This window comes from Harpia harpyja, chromosome 4, assembly GCF_026419915.1.
Source record: "Harpia harpyja isolate bHarHar1 chromosome 4, bHarHar1 primary haplotype, whole genome shotgun sequence".
In the NCBI taxonomy this organism is placed as follows: domain Eukaryota; kingdom Metazoa; phylum Chordata; class Aves; order Accipitriformes; family Accipitridae; genus Harpia; species Harpia harpyja.
The window spans coordinates 30,886,419-30,893,863 of NC_068943.1; the positions used below are offsets into that span (position 1 = coordinate 30,886,419).

General features: G+C 46.5%; 1 long non-coding RNA gene across 1 annotated transcript; it reads left to right on the top strand.

Annotated features, from left to right (window-relative positions):
- Positions 1-606: 606 nt before the first annotated feature.
- Positions 607-7,095, top strand: LOC128141091 (uncharacterized). Its single transcript, XR_008234897.1, has 3 exons — positions 607-1,084; positions 2,577-2,644; positions 6,625-7,095. It is a non-coding gene; the product is annotated as an uncharacterized LOC128141091 (long non-coding RNA).
- Positions 7,096-7,445: the final 350 nt, after the last annotated feature.

A 7,445-nucleotide genomic window follows, 5' to 3' on the forward strand; every position in this document is an offset into this window, starting at 1 on the left:
CGGGAGCTACGCGCTGTCTGCCTTCAAAAACTTCCTGAGACCTGGAAATGTGCTCTCTGATACCCAAGTACAATCAATCATCTCTGGAGAAGCCAGCAACGAAGGCTGTCATGTACATAACAAGGAGCAGGAGGGCAAGCTGCATTTTAGATAACTCCAGTCAAAAAATATTATCACTAAATGCATAGGAAAACTGTTAAGATTTTAATAATACAGATAATTTTTCCTATTTCTCAGCAGACAGCATTGAATCACTAGCCTTGTGCTGCGCACATGTACTAGATATAAAACTGTTAGTTGGGCAAATTTCTTACTGTGTAGTTGGATGTAGTGCATGATAGGCTGTGTGGGATCATGCCAATTTAGAATGTTTGAGAAGTGCAAACAAACTTGTGAAGCTATATGGTATGCCCATACAGTTTATGGAGCTTAAGGGAAGACATACAGGTAGATGGATCATGTAGAATGCGGCTTTTTCTGGTGTTTAGTTTTATTCCCATTAACCAAAAGGAGGTAAAAAACCAAACCATGATTAGTTTTAGCAGCAGATTTTTTTTTTTTTTTTACGGTGGTAGTCCTTTCTTCTGGGGTAATAATGCAGAAAAATGGAAAACTACGATAGTGTCACTTTAAGCCATAAACAGATAACTGTTTGACAAACATAATCATTTATGTGAAATTTTATGTTTGCTTCATGTTCTGCTTCAGGCACAGAATTTCAGGCAAATCCAACAAGGGGGCGAAAATGACAGAAAAAGCTGCAAATTGCTACAAAAATTGATTTTTCAGAGGTATGTGACATAAGGCCTGATTTTCAGAAACATGCATAAAGTGGGACACATGATTAAAGAACTTGCTGAATCAGAGATTTTGTGTACAAAAGACCAGTTATGCAGCTAACGGGCTGTGCAAATAGACTGTGTGATTTCCTCACGCGGTTGTAACTGCATACAGAAGAGCAACACGTTCATTGCTGCTACAACTTACATGAACACTACCCGGGAAAATACGACACTTAGTATGGCAGCAGCTCCAAAGATTTTCCACTGTGAATTGAATTTTAGCTTCTACCTTGTCTCCGCAGGTAAGATCTGCCTTGAAAAGCCAGTAGGTTAGATGTGGTCTGTGGTAGATTGATCCTCCAAGACTTGAAGTGACTCAGACACTCGATCTGAGGGAGTAATTGATAGCAGCGATAGGTTGCCATCCAATCCTTGGACCAGCGAGAAGATGAGGATGATAGCACAGTTTGTGGGTGAGTTTCATGGCTGTTTCATGCCAACAGAGGACTGCCAGGATGGGCTTTGTCCAAGACCATGCTGGAGAACGTGCTCCAGCCTCTCCCAGTCTCTGCTCTGTTTCTTTTCTCATCCCTGGCTTCTTGTCCTGGTCTCCTAACCTTTCCAGCCTTTCCTATTTTCCAGCCTGTGAGCTATTTTATCTTTCACCCGGCCTCTCCTCCCAGTCCCAGCCCACAGAGCCAGTGGCCTGACCCCAGTCAGTCTTTGTCCCCCTCTCCTTGCGAGGCTCCTGGTCCTCAGATACCTTCCCCGTGACCCCCCATCTTTTTGCCAGTGCTTGTTTCCTCTGCCTTTGAGGCGAGCACCTCCTTCTCTGTGCAACCTGGGCACCGGAATGTCGAAAGGCCAGGAGAGACAGAAGCCGTGTCCTCCATTCGTGCACCGAGAGCCACCCTGGCCACCAGCAACAAGACGTGGTGACGATGAGGAAAGACCTGTGGCCCTGAGCCGGATCCAGCCCGCAGGGATGATGGATCTGCACTGGGTTTGGTACCTGAGGGCTTGCGAAAGGGGGTGAAGTGTGCTTACAGCAGGTGAGACCCTAGGAGAATTTAGCAACCACGTTCGGGCAAGATGGAGACACAACCACCGTCTCCCCCCCAAACGAGGCTATGAGAATAAATTGATTCGTAACCCCACAGTAGTGATGAGTGGCGCAGAAGGGACCATGAGGAAAGGAAGAAATCTGCCTCTGGGAAAAGCTTGGATAACGCGTGGTCAACGGGGTATTGGGCTATGCATTGAATAACGATGAAAAGCAAAACACTGAACAGCTGCTGGCTTGGTGGGCACCATCCTTTCTGTGCAAGGAAAGAGGCAAGGGCTTGTGGCTGGTGGGGGGACAGTGTATTCACAGTGACTGGAGGACATCACAGCAATCTGGCTTGAGGGCAATTCGGAGGAAGAAGTTAGAAATCTAGTCCGTGGGGAAAGGTTGTGCCCATGTAGCCAAAGATGAGAGATATGAATACTCCTTTATCATACAGTTAACGAAGTCCAGAGGCTTCTTGCAAAGCCTCTAAACTAGAAATTTGACAGTCCACTTTCATACCGATGTTTCCCAGGTGTACACCACTTTGCAGCCTAATGTTCCTCGAGCATATAGTTTTGTGTGTGCACGCAGAGCAGCAGTGTATAGATTCAAAGCAACGCCTCCTACCACACCCACAAATGAATAGCTGGGACAGACGATAAGGCAGATGTGTAAGACATTTGCGGTATGAAATGATACTGAATAAGCAAGCAGCTGTATACTGATCTAGCTTCTTTTTCCAGATGGTCGCAGCGAGCAGCATCCTGCAGGGAGCATTATAATGGTCAAGTCCTGAGCTGACAAAGGCTGAGTAAGTGTAATAATATCTGCGACTTGAAAGAAAGGATTGTACAATTCCTGCCAAGAACAGATGGCAAGATAGTGTTAGCCACAACTGATACCAACCTACTAGCAGGAACCACAGATCTTTATTGCAAACATATCTTATGACAATTGATGCAATCCCTTAATCAAAGAGCCTTGACTGTTCCTCTGGTTAATTCCCCCATCCAGTCAACATTACTGGGCAGTGTCTGGTATAAGGCTTAGCCACATGAGCAGCTCCTAGATTCCTATCTCATGAAGATGCTGGCTCGTATCGTGCATTACATCAGCCCGGTCAGATTAGATAGAGAAAGGGGCTTTATTCAGACTGCCTATCAGTGGTGCCTCACGTAGATGCTGTGACTCTTAAAGGATCAAAGGACTGATGAGTGATCCAGATCCCACACCTCATGGCATCAAGAGACGTACTTGTGGCACAAAAATTAGGCAGATCTTCTGCTGAAAGTGCCTACTGGGGCCACAGCAACTACTCGTCTTATACATCTTAACATAAACTGTGGCTCGGATTTTCCATGAGGGTCCCCTTTGGGAAATCACGCAAGTTCAATGTCTTGATGAGCTAAGAGTAGGCACTCGACTAGTACTGCAGATCAGCTGATGAGGGGTGACTTGATCAGCTTGCCGTCATGGACTGTGCCCTTAATCTAGACAAGGAAAACTATTTTAGCACAGGTTAGCCAGCTCGAGCAAAGTTAGCTCCTCACCAGCTTTCACTTCAGTCTGAGCCATACTTAAAATATATTAAAATTAAAGATATTCTTTCATATGAATGTTAAAAGGTAGCAGTTAGAACACGCTAGCTAATGCATTTTACAATAATACCTTTTGTCCTAAACTAAACAAGTACTCACCAGCCATAAGTAAATCACCCCCAGTGTTTTATTTTTCATTCATCCCAGCTTTCCTTTTTGCTATATGTGCACTCTCCTTTCGTTTCCCACGAGACCTTCCACATTTATACTTGCTTCAGGAAGCTGTTGCTCTCCAGCCTGCCATACTGTGAAATCGAGTTTGCCCTTGACCATTCACCCTGAAGCCAGCAAGGAAAGAGATGGGAAAGGTGAGGAGAGAAGGGAAGGAGGACTATTTTTTAAAGAGATACACCGGTGCTGTTTTAAAAACCACCCTTTACCCACATTTATAATGGCTAAGGGATAGTCAGGACATTGCAGATGAATGTTGAAGTGGGGTTGGGGAAAACAGTCCTGTCCAAGGGGAAAAGAGGATTCCCATACGGAGCGAATGCCAGACCCAGGCTGTCTCAGTGGGCAAGACTGAGTATGGACAAAGTGACTATGGGGCAGCCTGAACCTGCCCCTCTAAATCTGCCCCAGCCAACCTCCAAGCATCCCCCCAGATCCCAGCAGGTGCTAGAAAAATCTTGGTGGCCTCAGGGAGAGCCCAGGGCTCACGTCTGGTTTAAAGGTCAACTCTGGGTGCTCCGAGCAATGCCGGGCTGAGCGTCTACCTCCTTCAGGCAGCGTTTGCTCCTCTGCACACCACCGAACTTGCCCACTCAGCACAAGTCATCTTTTGTAATGTCAACTAACGTGCATTCATTTCCAAAACCCACAAATTAAAAGCAAAAGCAGCCTTTGAAATGCCAATTGCACTTTTAAGGGGGATGGTTTTTTCCTCTTCCATCCGCGGCGCTTTTCATCTTTACTGCCATACATTTATACAAACCGTCGGGGTTGGGGCGGGGGTTATCGTCGCTGCTGTTTTCTTTTCAAATGGCTGAAAACTTCATCCTTGCAGATCGGGCATAAGCTCAAACGCTCTCTGTGCCACCAGAGCCTGAACCCACCTCCGGGGCTGCGGGCAGGGCATTCGCCTTCCCGTTTTGTTAGCTCAGCGGTTCATAAAAACCCAAGTGCTTGTCTTTTGATAGTCTGCACTCTGGTTTATTAAGATTCACAGACAATACTGTTGCAAACGCCAGTGGGGATAGAAAGAGTCTGCACATACCAGCTGAAAAATAACAAAGTGACATTCACTCAGAAAATGAAACATAATACATCTAGGGAAAAACCAGCTGAAATGCAGATGTTCAAGGGGATAAGAAACCTAGAAAGTCAGAGCTCTGGAGGAAAGCCAGGGACGACAGAGAGTGGAGGATGCGCTTTGCAGGGCAGCGTGAAAGGAAACACTCGTGGCGATTTTGACCTGATATTATGTGACCCCACGGGCGGACGGGGCGATGTCGGTGGTACGTGCTGGAGCCCGCTGCCCACTTGCTTGCGCGTGATGCCAGACCGTAAAGCTGAAGGCACGGCAGGGTGAGGCATCCCCGTGCTGGAGCCAGGCTGCAGTTTGCTTTCCCCTGAAGCTTTTTGGCATTATACACCCACACTCCAGCAGTCCCAGTAATCCTGTCTTCAGCCATTGCTGCCGTGCCACGCAGTGACTAAGATCTCTCGTGACACTGACGACAGCAGAAGTGCTTTGACCAGACCAGTCCTTGAACCGGCCAGGTCTGCAGAAGCTCCTTTGCGCCTTGTGTTGCAACAAGAGAAATTCACTCAAGGAATAAATAAGGAGGTGCAATTTCTAAATGTTGGTGTGCTGCGACACGGCTGTAGGCATCAAAAGGAATTTACCCATCTATACAGCTGCTGATGGAAAGACTATAGATCAAAGTTTAAAATTTATAGCTTATAGTGCCATTACCTTAGGGTTAACCTTTCAGTATCTCCCTTGCGCTTCTTGGAAATGTAGGAAAGTACACTTCAAAGGGGCATTGATTTCAGTGGGACTCAAAGCAAAGCACACGCTCAGGAGGTAGGCTGAGGCATGACCTATAATGTCTTCTTTGAACAGTAGGGCTGGGATGTTTTATTTCAAGAGTATTTTGGATGCAAACACACTTACCATTCTTTAGGATCTGTTCTGCACTGGGACACGTTCCCTTCATCCTTCTCAAATGGTGCAAAGAGAACTTCGCTGGTCAAAAACGGTCGGGGAAGCATCGGCCCCACGCAAGCACATATCTTCCTGTGTTGCCTCTTTCCTACCCAACAAAGAAACCCCAACTGTGTGCATGAGGTCTGCAGAGAACAGGCGCGCTCCCTGCGGATAATCTCACACACCTGAATCTTCTAGTGAAATCAGGGCACTGATGAACCTCTGTGACAGCTGTAGAAGTTAGAAAGCTCCAGTGAATCCTAGCCTCAAGGAGCTGCTGGCAGGTTCCCTTTGCTTCCTTGCATGCATCTGGGTTCCACGCAGAGGGTAAGAACCCACATTTCCCAGGCTTACCTTAGCTCATTAAATAAGAGCATTCTTGTGACATAATAGAAAAAAAAAGGAAAAGCCGTACTAAAAGGTAAGTCAAATGCACACTCTGTCTCTCTCTTGCACCCAAAATGTAATATAAAAGGAATAAGAGATTTTACACTGAGATTCTTTTCATTTCTCTTTGCCAAAGTTCAGTGTAAGTCTCCTTCTCCTTGGTCTGCCCTTGCCGGTTCTCACTATTCATGGCTGAGGTTCTTGTGTGACACAAGCAACTCCCTGTGTCCAGACGTCTGGATGTCTGGACGTTTTCCCCAACATCTTTAACTTGCAAGGGCTTTACAACACCTTCCCTTACAGCCCTTCATCTACATCTGAACCTCTTTCTGTGTATTTCCTCACCCTGCTGCTGGTATTCCTAAACCCTCATCTCTGTTCAGAGGGCTCTTGCTCATTTTGAAGAAGTTTTTGAATCATTTCCAATCCTAATCTACTTTTAAAAGCAGAACACACGGAAAATGTTATGTATAAACATGGTTTAAAGCAGTTGGTGTAGCTAGCTTTGATGTCATCTTTTTTCATACTTTCCTAGAGGAGTCTGGATAATGATGTCTTTCTGGTGGATGTTTTCTGAGATTTTTCAGGTTTTTGTTACATATTTCCTGGATAAAGGCAGGATCCGTGATTTTTTCAAATTATTTTGATTTGCAGACATCTACCCCGTAACGCTGAAATAAAGAGCTGAAGCCTACCAAGGGCTCTTTAGTCTTCACCGCTTTTTACGAACTCCTTCGAAGCAGTCCCCTGATGTCCAGAAAAGCCCTGGGCTCGACCGTGTTTTGAAAAAATCTGAAGATGTCTCCATCTCGATAAACATTCAGGCCCAAGACATTTGAAGAAACAATGTCCTCTTTCTTATTCCCACCGTGGTGAGCGTATGTCCGGCTGTGCAGGGGTCTGAGCATCCCATGGCCCAGATTCCTTTCCTGACTTGCAATTGTTTTGCTGCGTGACCTATCTTCGTCATCGCTCCCCATAGCCCTGACTGCTGTCACCCTCCAGTCCTGGGAAAGGCACTTAACCTCTCTGAGGTTCAGTCATGACCTCTGCAAAAGAAATTGCTTCAGAGCCTGACACGACAAGCGCGCTGGAAGCTGGAAACAAGCTGCTTTTGCTCGTTAGCGGGAGTTCAAATGGAGGAAGAAATAGCATACGGTCTCCATAATCCTTCCTGTTGTCTGAATCGTGCCAGCCTGCCAAGAAGTGCTGCCCTGCTACCTGGCATGCCTGTTTTCTGGCCCTTAACGAAGAGCCCGTCGGAGACGCACATCTCGGCGCCTGGCAGGGTCCCAAACGACAGGCAGCTGCTCACAAGGCATTTCGGCTTTTTGCCCCGTGCTCTCTAACACCCAAATGTCGGTGGGGAAAATATCGAATATTTTCATACATTTTCTTTTGTCGTGAGGTTTTGCTGGACAAGCCAAGTCCGCCTCAACCCTCCTGGTGGAAATTAGAGCCCGCCTTCTGGTGTG